General features: G+C 37.5%; 1 protein-coding gene across 3 annotated transcripts in view; it reads left to right on the forward strand.

Moving 5' to 3' along the window:
* The first annotated feature begins 826 nt into the window (after positions 1-826).
* Positions 827-13,166, forward strand: part of VDAC1 (voltage dependent anion channel 1) — a 30,324-nt gene continuing 17,984 nt past the window's right edge. The window contains exons 1-2 of one of the 3 annotated variants that reach the window (XM_051978205.1): positions 840-936; positions 10,404-10,484. The gene's annotated coding sequence lies outside the window, so the exon portion shown is untranslated. Of the gene's footprint in view, positions 937-6,845; positions 6,866-10,403; positions 10,485-13,166 lie in introns of those variants that run through there. The other 2 variants (XM_051978204.1, XM_051978206.1) reach the window with 2 other exon arrangements.

Consider the following 13,166-nt stretch of genomic DNA (forward strand, 5'->3'; position numbering starts at 1 on the left):
AATCTTGAAAGGTTCCTGGAAAAACCATATTCCCTTTTTGCAGATTTAAAGCTAGAAAGAACCTTAAGCATCATCTAGGCCAAATCTCCATTTTTACTCAAGTTGAAACTGGGGCCTAATGAGGTTTAGTGATTTGTCCAATGTCATATAAGGCAAGCAAATAACAGAATTCAGAGTTGAATAGTGACTTTCAACCTAGTGCTTTTTCTCTGTTCATTCAGAGATTGATTTATTTTGGATCTAAGTTTGTGGGCCTAGGATAACTTTAGTACATTGCTGAATAACAGAGGCAGTTTGGTGTGGTTTAAAAAAAAAAAAGAGAGAGAATAATAGAGGCAGTTTGGTGTGGTAAAAAAAACAAAAAAAACAAAACATTATTTGGACTACAGAATATTTGATCCTAGAATTGAATTGGGGAAAAAAGACTTGCCACTCACCAGCTTTGAAACCTTGGAGGAAAACATTCAATTTCTCTGAACTTAATCTATAAATTGGAGGATAATAATCGTTGCTAATCCTCTACATGGGATTGTGAGTGAAGAAAGTCCTCTGTGAATTGCATAATGCTGTGGAAATGGGAGCAGAGTAGAAAGACACATACGGACAAGGGCAGGTACATAAATGCATACACATCGAAAAAAAGCCTTTCTAATAGGCCACAAAAGTCAGGGGACAGATGGGGAAAGGAAAGGGAGAAGGGGGAAAGGAAGCAAAGGGTGGGGACGGGAGGAGGGAAGGGAGGAGGGAAGGGAGGCGGGAAAAAAAAATGGAAGGGAGGGAGGAGACTGAGTCGGAGCCCAGAGGAGCCTGCACCCGGGGGCGGGCCCGCGCCGCCGCCGTGCTCCGCGCCCCGCCCCAATCCCCCGCAGAAGCTGCCGCCCCTTTGCCTCTGTGTCCGCCGCCTGCTGCTGGTCCTGCTGTGTCCGCTGGGAGAAGGTAGAGACCCCCCCCCCCCGCCCCGTTTCCCCCATTTCCTTCTATCCCCATTAAGTATCCTTCTCTCGTGGCCCAAAGGCGTGAGGACTGGGGCACTGACCGGGGAAGCTGCTTGGTTTTGTGCGGAGCTTTTGCTGTGGCTACTTGGGCCCCTGACCCTGTAGCTGGCCTAGAGTCTCAGTCTGAGGCAGGAGCTGCAGGCATATCTCAGCTCAGCTCAGCCCAACCTAGCCAAGCACAATCTAGCTCCACCCGACTACGGTAGTGGGGTTGTGGGGAACGAGTGGGGCTGCAGTGCCTGAACCAGACTGACCGTGCTGTACCCTCTTGGGAACCGCCGCCCAGGGTGGGGGGGTGGATTAGGGAGGAGCCCATCTAGGCGCCCCATTTTTTGACACACTCAGTCTTGCCCGCGTGGTCCGAGTGACCCCCAATGGGACTGTCGGAATAGGGGTCCGCAGTGGAGAGGAAGAAGGGTGGCAGGCCTAGGCGCGCCGCTGCGCCGCGCTGCTGGGGACATGACCTTCCTGCCGGGGAGCTGCGGGGCCTCGTGTGCGGACCTTGCTGCCAGCCAGGCCTCCACTGGATCACCGCGCTCTCACCGTGTTGCTTCCCCTCTCTTGCACATCCCCAGCCGCGGGTACCCAAAATCGACCTGCACTTGGCCTCTATTGCTAGTAATATTCCGTTACTCAGAGCACCTGGTGGAAGAGACCCCTCGTCTCCCTATGTTGTCTGCACACTATCGCCCACTGTTCGGCTCTTCTTGGATTGAAATATGCTGTAGGATTAATTAGTGTTAGGTTGGTCTGGCTTTCTCTCAGGCTGTTCTTGAGTAGCAGCAGCACATGACAGAGGCCCAATCACTACAGCCTCACAGACAGCAGGCCACATGGCCTTCAGCAAGACCGGGTGCAATTCCACCTCCGGAAATTGGAATACCTTAGCTCACAATGTATACTGTGTTAGAGAGAAAAGAGTTCCTACAGGTAATCGGTTTTAACTCCCACTTTGGTCCCGGATGATGAGGTCCAAGAAGGAAAAAGAAAATTGGCCCAAGGTCACACTGTCTGTTCTGAGCAGGACTAAATCTTCCAGCCTGGCTCGCTGTGCAGGGATATTTGCTTTATCAAAATCTTGTTCTTCTCGTGCCTAATGTGATTTTTTAAAAATTTGAAACAAGTTTCTAGAATTACCAGAGAAGATTTGATCATCTAAATATTCCAGCATTTTCTAGCTTTATGAAGTAGTTACATAGTTACTAGCACTTCTACGGGCTCACTGAAGCATATAACTGGAGGAGGGAGAAATGTTCTAGGGGAAATAACTACTCAAAGCCACATTCTCCCCCTCCCCTCCACTTCCCCCTCTTCTCTCTTCCCTCTCCCCATCCCTTCCTTTCTCCCACCCCTGCTTAATGAGGATAACCTATTAGATTGATATCTGCTGCGTGGTTGGGAGGAATAGCTCTGGCCTTTAGGCTGCAGCTGTTAGAATTGCTAAAAGCCCCAAAAAGTCCTTTGAAAGGCATTTAAAAAACAAAAATTCTTTTGGTGTCTCCTAGAGGAAGTTTTAACCTTGGTGGCTCTCAGTGCTTCCTTGTGTGTTTATGTATGTATCTATCTCCCCCTCAAGATAAAACGAAGTTATTGTCAACAATGTTAACAATCTAAGGAGAAAAAGAGTTTTACACAAATAACTAAAGCAAGAAAGAAAAAAAATAAGTGCAAAAAAGAAGGGTGTGTGGATGAGTGCCTGGTGCACTTAAATACTTCTGGCCTCTTTATTCCAAATATATTTTCAATAGAAAATTTAAAATGAATTGTTGTTTGGTCAAATTAATTTACACATTTGTGGTTGTGGTAAGAAATATTGAAAGAAAATCTACCTTCTTTAAATTAGTCTGGACTTACACTGGCCCATTTTATGACCTTGAACAAGTGCCCTCTCTGGACCTCAGCCAGGGCATTGGAATTTGTTACATTTAAGATCCCTTTCTACTCTTATACTCCATGATTCTATGAATACTTCCTCAAATTGTAGTGTTAGTGATACATAGTGATACATAACCCTCTTTAAGATTTTTGAAGATCCATGGCAAGATCCATGATTCACTAGTTTCTCCCATGAGTCTTTGGTTATCAGTCCTGGCTTACAGCGATGTAGGAGTCTTTCTTAGATCTGAGAATAGCCAACACAGATTAAATGTGTACTTCTGAATATGATGCCAAGAATTCAAATTTTGTTCACAAAATTTTCCCCCCATCTTGACATTATCTCTGAATAAAGTGAAACACCAATTCCCTTGGCTTTCCTACCCCAGCCACAGTGGGGGAACTTATACTTGGAAGAAGCTAGTGAGTTTGGGTTTTTTATTCTCCCAAATTTCTTGTATACTTGAAAATCTTTCAACCACCCTGGATGGCCTGGCATCTTTCAGTTGAATCATGTTAAAACCAAGCATTCAAGTTTTAAAGTTCCTTTGCCTATATTTTCTTTCCCCCAACTTGTTCTTTCCTTAATCTGGTCATATAGCATAGTATTATTATCTCTACACACAGAAGGTAAGTGATTTGCTCAACATCTTGCAGTAAATTTGCAATAGATCAGGACTAGGATCCAGGTCTCCTGAGTGCTAGTTTAATGTATTTTTTGCTTTACTCTGTTAGTAGCTTGAATCTCTTATAATGTTCTCAGAATCTGATCAGAACTGAACTTAAATGTTTTAGTTTTGTAATCTTAATAGAATTTCTTGCAAAACCTGTGCAAAGTCTCATTTTATTCTTTGGAGACCCCTGGGAAAGATGCTTCATCATCAACCTTACCTTCTGTATTCTTCTTGCAGTTCCATATCCAGGGACAAATTAGAATGTAGAATATCAAACCAGTGAATTATTAGATATTTGCAATTCCTCTAGACTATCTCTTTGCAGACAATTTGGCTTGTAGGCAGAAAAGGCATATTTTCATGATTTTCTTCCATGTGGTCCACTGTGGGCTTAAAAACATGTGAGTAAAAAATAAAAGAATGGTATTAACTTGAAAATCAGAGTGATTGGCAAGCCTGACTTATATGATTTTATTGAAAATGTGAGTTTAGCAGTGACTTGGTTCACATTTTTGGCCAAAGTTATCCTTATAGGTGAAGAAGTAAAGCTGGAATTAACTAGAATTTCATACTTACAAAATTGTCAATAACTCACAGTTTGAGTCTGGCTAAATCATTGCCATCTCTGAGCTTACTTTGTAAAATATTGTAGTTGGACTGGAGACCATAGTTTCTTAACTTTTTTATGTCATGGATCCCCAGGCAATTTGGTAAAATCTAGGAGTCTCTTTTTAGAATAATGTTTTTAAACAAATGCATGAAATAAAATACATATATTACAAAAGAAACTAACTACTGAATTAGTTATCCAAGTGCCTTAAAACTTTAAAAAAGTATATCCCAGCTTAGATTGGTGTCTGAGTCTACAGACTATGGCTCATGCCTGTTTATTATATAGCTGTGGGCTAAGAATAGTTTTCACATTGTAAAGTTTATTGTACTTAACAATGTAAAAAAAAAACTTTTTTTTTTTTTTTTTTTTTAAGCTTTCTGCTCATTCTGCAGATGCATTTGGCTCTTGAGTTGTAGTTTGAGGAGCCCCGGACTAGACTCTTGCATAGCCATAATAATCTATGAGCCTATGAGAAAAGGCCCACAACTTAGGTTAGGCAGTTAAACTTTAGTCCTCAAACTGTTTCTTGATTCCATTCAGCTTTCATGAAAATGTGCTCTATTCAGAAAAGGGTTTCAGTGGTAGCATGGATGACATATTTGCTGGCAAACAATGAAGAAATAATAGATCAGAAATTGGGGAAACCCTGGCTTTTATTTCACAGGAATGATACAAACTGTGATGTTGGACAAGTATTCAAATCAACCTTAAATGTCTAAGTGAGGTACTAGAAAGGTCAAAGAAATGACAGTTCCTACTATCAGATATTTCATAATTGAATTGATTATAAATTATTTTCCTTTCCTCCACTGGGAAAATATTCTCTTTGCTGCCTCCCTCACAAAGTTTCTATGAGGATCAGATAGGATAATAGTGATTTTAAATAATGGCTTATTATTATTATTACTACTTTTCAATTTTTTTTTTTTGTTTTTGCATTCCAAGTATTATTCTCATGGACAGATGAACATTGTTCAACAAATAGAGTGCCTCCTGCATACTATAGTATGCAGTATTCCAGGCCCTATAGAATTAAAGACAAACAAAAATCTTTGTTCTCAAAGTTTACCTTCTACAGGGGAGAACACAATGTATGCAGATAGATCTATATTTGCTTATAGATATACACACATAAGTAATTTTAGGAGAGAGAAAACTATTCAGGAAAGAGCCATTGTAATAGAGGGTACATGAACTATGTTTTGAAAGAAGTTAGGGATTCCTTGAGGAAAGCTGATGGGGTGAGGAAACTCCTATGCAAAGGAGATGGGGCTAGCGATGGAATATCATTTGCAGGGAACAGTTAGCTAACAGACCAGTTTGACAAGAAGACAGTGGGTGAAAGGGAGTATTATATTAGACTACAAAGTTAAGAATGAACTATATTGCAGAGGGCTTAAGATGTCAGATTGAGGTGGTATATTTTAACTTTGAAGTATATCTTTATAGATGAAAGGTGAAATGATTAAGCAGGTTGCTTTTTTTTTTTTCCTTTGGACTAAGATTTGTTAAGGGTTAAGATTTGTACAGCTATCTGGTATGGTAGATATTTAACTTGCTTGGCTTGGATATTTAACTAAGGTGAAGTCCTTCCCAGCCTTTCAGTTTAAATCTCCATACAGCCTTATGGACACCTGTCCAGCTGGTATAAATTGAACTTTCAGAAATGTATTCACTAGTTCTTGGCTCCTAAGTTGTTAAAGTTCAACCTTAAAAAGGTAGAAGCATCTTATCCAAAATTATTTATTGTTCATGTGGAAGGGATAATCATTTGGGCTCTGGGCAGTATCATATAGTCCTTCTAGAATCATGAGACCAATTGTGGGCTCATGGCTATATAAATTTATAGCCATTAGTATGTCTTGCCCTTTCCCCCTTGACTTTCCCAGGCTTGACCTGCTTGAATGATTAGGTCATAGAATATCTCTAAAGGTGGTATTAGCTGTGCTGAACTTACTAACTGGAGACCTACGCTGCCAGATTGGGTTTCTTGAGTGGCTTGTGTAGAAGTCTGCATTGGGAAGATGCTGTTCCCTGCAGGCCTGGATGATCCCCAGCCTGCATGTGAGGAAGCCTTTTATGGTGAGGCACATCCCAGCTGCCTCTGTTGGAACATGCCAGTGGTTACCAACCAGCCTGCTCAGCCTTCATTTTAAATTAAGTTGATTCTGGAAGGGAGGCATCCTTATCCATACATATTCATAGATTTGTGCTGCCCAGGTTGTTTGGTAATGTTAATCCATTTGGGTATTCACATAGAATTCAAAAATGAGAAAATAGAGAGAGAGAGAGAGTAAATGTGTATGTATATGTATGTATAATTACAGCCATCTCCTCCTTGCTCTGGAATTACAGCCCACATTGCAGTTGGAGATGATTCATTAGGCGGGGCTTCCTCCCATAAGCCCAGGAGTTCCTTGACTAATCTAAAAGTATTTTTGTCACAAAAGAAATGAACAGAAGTCAAGGTTCATAGGTTCTGAACAATACTCAGTTTGAGAGGAAAGCAAATTAATTTTAAGATTTGTCAAAAGTATAGACAGCAAGTTAGTGTGGACTGGCAGGTGCTTAATAAATTGGATTATTTATAGCATTTAGGGCTGCAAAGGGTACCTTAAAAGAGAAATCATTAAATGTTATCTCTCATTTTATAGATTGGAAAACCAGGCTAGCAAGGATAATTAACCAGCCTGAAGTCACACAAGAAGGTAAATAGCAGAATCAGTTTAAAAGATTAAATCTTGTTCCTTTAACTCAAAACAAATTCTTTGGATTCTAAAGGTAGTAGTATTTTCATCGTGCTAGATATCTAGCACACTTTAGTATAATCTTTTTTTTTTTTTTTTTGTAATTTAAAAAATTTGTTTATAAAGCTTTTTATTTTCAAAACATACATAATTTTCAACATTTACCCTTGCAAACTCTTGTGTTCCAAATTTTTTCTCCCTTCTTCCTACTATCTACCCTAGAGGGCAAGGAATCCAGTATATGTTAAACATGTACAATTCTTCCATACATATTTGCACAATTATATTGCACAAGAAAAATCAGATCAAAAAGGGAAAAAAGTACCTCTTTTAAAAAAGTCCTTTGAGCAATTTATTTTCTTACCTCAAGGTCGGACTACATATTTTAGTGTGGAAACTTCTTCAACCCCTAGATATCTGAGTTTACTTGTTTTCATTTACTTGAATTGTAGGCTTTATACCCTGGAGTAAATAACCAATTGAGAGCTGTCCTATCCTGTAATGGGGACTTGGTCTCTTTATGGAGACTAGAGACTTTGCTCTGGATTAGAGAAGGAAAGAATCTTGGTCTCTAAAAGAGAAAGTAATCTGGGGCAAACTTAGGCAGTACAGTATTGTTCTATCCTCTTAAAAGTTCAGGGCTGCCCAAGGAAAACATAGCATCCCTGTTGGCATTAAATTGTTCCTTAGCTGTTAAAATGAGAGGGATTTGATTTTAAATTTCTTCTGGACTGTGAGCACTGTGAGGGCAGAAATCCTCTCATTTAAATTCCTGGAGTTCAAAAGAATCAATCTTAAATCTCCCATCATAATGCTCTGTATACAGTAAACAGTTTAATGCTTGTTGAAGTGAAATGAAGCTTCTAAGTCTATTTTCCTTGAATAATGTTTTTGTCAACTCATTGGCACTATTCCTCACATGTTTTGGTTATATGCATGTTCTGTGTTAATTATAGCATATGTCATAAGACTATAGATCTAGGACTAGGAATAATTGAGTCCAACTTTTCATTTTACAGATGTGAGGTAATAGACGCTTAAGAGGTTATTTGACAATGGTAACTAAGATAATAAATGTCAGAAACACTTGGAATCTAAGAAGACAGCCAGATGGATGGGACCCAAAGATCTCTGACTCCAAATGCAATGCTCTTTCTGTACTGTTATGTGACTTGATGATTTAAAAAACATTTTTCATTCATTGTTTCATGTACCTTACGACAACCTTTTTTATTTTTTAATTTAATATTTGTATTTTCCCCAGTTACATGTAAAACTATTTTACATTTATGAGTTTCAGATTCTCTCCCTTCCCATCCTTACTCCCATCCTCCCCTGTTAAGAAGGCAAATTTGAAGTTATTGAAAGCATTTCTATACAACCCTTTTAAATGGAACAAGTGTTAGTTCCATTTTTCAGATGAGGCCATTGAGAACTATGATCATACATTTATAATGAGATTCTGAGCTTTGATTTAAGCTCATATCCTATGATTCTGAATCTAGTATTCTTTCCAGGAAACCTCAACTGCCTCAACATCTGTGTAGGTAAAATGCTGGCTCTTTTTTATGCCTTGCTGAGGCCCCTTGAAATCGTGGAAGACCCTACTTCAAGAGAACCTACGGTAATGTCTTCCAAAATTGAAAAAGTCCTTTTGGGGATAGTCCCTACCCTCCTGTGTAAAAATGAAGAAGCTGGACTAGATGATCTCTGGAGCCCTTCCAACTGGTGCTGACCTTTGATGATTCTTGTTCTCTAAGATATGTAAATAAGTAAAGACAAAGATAAGTAAAAGACAGAGAGCACAGTCATCTACAAAGTGACTGTCATAATCCCTAATATTAGTTGTATTTGTGATAGAGGGAAGATGCACATTTATGGAATTAGGCATTTTGAAATATTGATGCAAGGGAAAAAAAACTTAGTATTCTCATCTCTAAGATCTTCCTTCTTACCACCTTAATATCTTCCTTAGAAAGATCTATAGATAAAATAGTCACCTTCAGTTCCTAATGATTATGATGATGACATTTATATAGCATTTAAGGTTTGCAAAGCACATAACATGTATTAACTCATTTGATCCTCTTGGTAACTCTATGAGGTCAATGCTATCACTATCTTCATTTTAAGATGAGCAAATTCTGATCCAGAAAAGTCAAATGATTTGCATAGAACGAGTGTCTGAGGCAGGAGTTGAACTCAGTTCTTCTTGACTCCAGAATCAAACATGTTGGCAGCAGTGTGTTTGACACCTCTCGTATCAAACCTCTTGATGTTACTTGGGCACTAGTAGAGCATATAGGATGTCTATCAATTAGGAGGAAAGATTTATCTTCATAAAAATCATTTGCTTTACAAATGGCATCATTGCAGGGTTCCTATAAATTATGAGCTTTAATACTGGATTCAATTTGCAAAAATTTAAATTAACTTAGTTCTGCACTTTGCTAGGTCATACAGTAGATAGAGCACTGGACCTGGAATCGAGAAGAATCAGTCTTCTTGAGTTGAAATCTGGGCTTAGGCACTAGCTATGTGACCTCTGGCAAGTCATTTAACCCTGTTTAATACTGTAGTATCTTTGCTAATAAAACCTCAAATGGAGTCATACTGGCTGAAAAACAGCTGAAAGAAAATATTAAGTTATTACTAATATGCCTGATTATATATAAGAACCTACTTTTTTTTTTTTTTTGTTAAGTCATTTTATTTTTATTTCATTGAGGCGTCAGAGGTAAAAGGAGGAAGGACTTGCACAAATATTTTTAGAATAGATCCTCTGAGTTGAGGAACTTGTCTGGAATTCTGTGAAGGATTCAAGGAAGGTTATAGATATAATATAGGGATTGTGAGCTCCCCATTTGTGGGAGGATATATCGTATCATAGTAAGATTTGCAGGGATGAATTAATTGTTATGTTATATAAGTTTAGACAGGCCAAGTGCTGCAGTGCCTCCCTCCTTTATTTAAGCTTAGATTGGAATGTGAGGATGCTATTTTATATTACCACTTTTGAGCCAGCAGATGGCGATTACATGACTTATTTCAGGTCACTAGTGACTTGCTGTTGTGAAGGGAATGCCTTCAAACAGAAAATAATTATGTAGGTCTTCTCCACTGACTGATGCTATCCTTGCTTCCTTTTGTACTCATAATGCCAATGTCTTCCTGCAGCAAGTTTATTCCAACTCCATTCCTTTGCTTGGGAAACTAATAAGTCACATACACAGAAGGCAGAGAGAAAAGATCTGTATTTCCTAACCAGAACATTGCCTGAAACGGCTAAAAATTAAAAAAAAAAACAACTCTAAAGGAACATCATGCCAATGCATACTTAATACAAGTATTCTTCTTTTAAATAGTATTTTATTTTTCAAAATATATGCAAAGATGGTTTTCAACATTCACATTTGGAAAACTTTTTATTCTAAATTTTTCTTCCCTACTCCCTCTTCCCCACAACAGCAAGCAGTTGGTATTTTTTGTGTTATTATAGGAGCTGTTCAAGAAGAGCAGATTAGTGGTTCAATAGGAAGAGCTTTGCAGTTCGAGTCAGAAGACTTGGATGTGACCCGAGGCAAGTTACTTGTCATTCTCTGGGACTCAGTTTATTTCTGGGTAAAATTAGATGGTTGGATCAGATGATCTACAGTCTCCCTAACAAAGCTCTAACATGCCAGGAGTCTGCAGGTTTAATACACATTTACATATTGATGAGGCCTAGCAAATAGGATTTAGAGTGAGAGAATGAATCCTGGCTCTGTTTATTTTTTGGACTTAAGCTTCTAACCTCTGGGCCTTGGTTCCCCCCTTAAAGTGAAGGGGAATGGATTAGAAGATCTCTAAGGAAAATCCTTTCCCTATCTATACTCTATAATTCTACAACTAGGTTTTTCATTTGAATTTTTTTTCTTAAACATTAAGATTTTAATTAGTTTTTCTCAAAGTTTTCAATATGGAACATCTATTTTTTCCACTTAATAGTATTTTTAAAAATTCATTTAAAGATAGTTTTCAATATTTAGTTTTATAAGATTTTTATGAACAAACATTTGTTAAATTCCCACTTGTCAAAACATTGTGTTCAGCACTAACCTATATAATAATGAAAGATGAACTACTGCCTTTAAGGAGGTTATAATCTTATAGGGGAACTATGAGTTATCTAAATAAGTATGATATAAGGTAGAATATTATAAAAGGAAAGGAGAATACTGTCAATTGCAAGGGTATGAATCCAAGGAAGCTTCATGAAAGGGGTAACCTATGACTTAGTCTTTGAAGGATTTAACTCTTGCCTTCTCTCACTCTTCACATTGTACCATCCCTCCAATATATTACTAGGTATTATTGATTTCTATTTTTGCAATAGTGCCCCTTCCTCTGCCTACATTATTCTAGTTTAGCACTTTATTTCTTTATTGGACAATTTCATTTGCCAACTAATTGGTTATCTTTTGAATCTGTTCTTCATCTTGCAGTCAATGTAGTTAAAATTAAAAAAGAAAAAAGGTAACTGGGACCTCTTTATAGCAAGTTTTTCTGATTAAAGCCTTATTTCCAAAATGTGTATGAAATTGATTCAAATTTATAAGACTAAGTCAATCCCTCTTAGAAAACAAGTAGTTTTCAAAATAAGAAATCCATGTTTTGTATAATTTCACACGTGCTCTGTCAATGGGTTGTTGGGAGGATACTGAGAGGAAGGGAGAGAGAAAATCTGGAATTCAAAGTTTTAGAAACAAATGTAAACAATTGTTTTATATGTAACTGGGGAAAATAAAATATTTAGTCAAAGGAAGAAATTCTTATAAAGAAATGTTCTAAATCGTGATTAACTTGAGAAATACAAATTAAAGCAACTGTTTCCATTGCAACCTGTCAGATTGGAAAAATTAACAAAAATGGAAAATGAGAAATGGTGGGATGTGGGAAAACAGGTGCACTGTTGGTGAAACTTTGAATTAGTGTAGTTATTCAGGAAGACAATCTGGAACTATGCCTCTCAATTTATTAAACTTTCATTTACCATTTCTGGGTACAGCTCAAAAAAATCAATGAAAATGTACAAATGTGCAAAAAGTATATTGTACAAAAATGTATACAAGTATTTATAGTAGCTCTTAGTAGCCAAAATTAATAAGCTATGGGGGGAGGGAATACCTATTGGGGAATAGCTGAATAAAGCATGGCATATGAATGTAATGGAATATTATTTTGCCATAAGGAATTATAAAGTATACAATTCTACAGGAAACTAGATCTCTATGAATTGATGCAATATGAAGTGAACAAAAATAAAAGAATTTATGAAATAACAGCATTATAAATAAAATTAGCTTTGAAAGATTTAAAAACCTTTATCATTACAATGATAAACCATGAATTCAGAGGACTAGAGATAAAATCTGCTTCTCCTCTCCTTTCATCGAGGTGATGGATTTAAAATGCAGAATATCATAAGCATTTTTGAAAGTGGCCAATGTAGGAATTTGGTTTGCTGAATGAATTATGTATATTTTGTGATATTTTCTTTTTTTCCCCTTGTTTAATTGAAGAGGGCAGTAAGAAGAAGAGATAATAAATGCTAGTAAAAATAAATTGATTTTTAAAAAGCTATGAGGGAGCCAGTTTGTGACTGGTCTTAATAGACTAAGATATATGAATTTTATTCCATAGACATCAGGAAGCTGCTGGATATTTTTGAGTTAAAAGAATATCATGGCCATACATTGACAACAGAGAAGTGATTGTTATGAAAGGCAAAAACACCAAAGCATAAAGTGAATGATAAAAGCACAACAACTAGTGGAAAGGGCATGATCCTCATCCCCCAATAGCTTAGTTGTTCAGTATACTCCAGAGTTGCAGTACAAGACCAAAATAGAGATATCAACATTGATTCTGGGTCAGTAAGGTGTTCGGATGTTCTGTAGGCTTGACTTTAAAATTCAGGGGAATAATATACATTTTGAAAACATTTCCATTCTAGAGGCTTAAATAAAATTCATTTTGGTGGCTAAAATTTTTGCATGTGCCTACTATTTGTCTGGCATTTTCCCAAGCACTAGGGAAACAAATAGAAAAAAGATAGTCTGCTTTTAGAGTTTACATTTAAGAGAAAACGACACATAAAAGGAGGGGGAGAAGGAAAGAGTAGGGTACTCAGTCTGGGACATGATGGAGAAGTCCAAAGGGCCGCAGTTAGATAAGAAATAAGAAACCTTGTTTCCTGAAATGTCTGGAGTCCTTGTATTTC

This window comes from Antechinus flavipes, chromosome 2, assembly GCF_016432865.1.
Source record: "Antechinus flavipes isolate AdamAnt ecotype Samford, QLD, Australia chromosome 2, AdamAnt_v2, whole genome shotgun sequence".
Taxonomy (NCBI): Eukaryota; Metazoa; Chordata; class Mammalia; order Dasyuromorphia; family Dasyuridae; genus Antechinus; species Antechinus flavipes.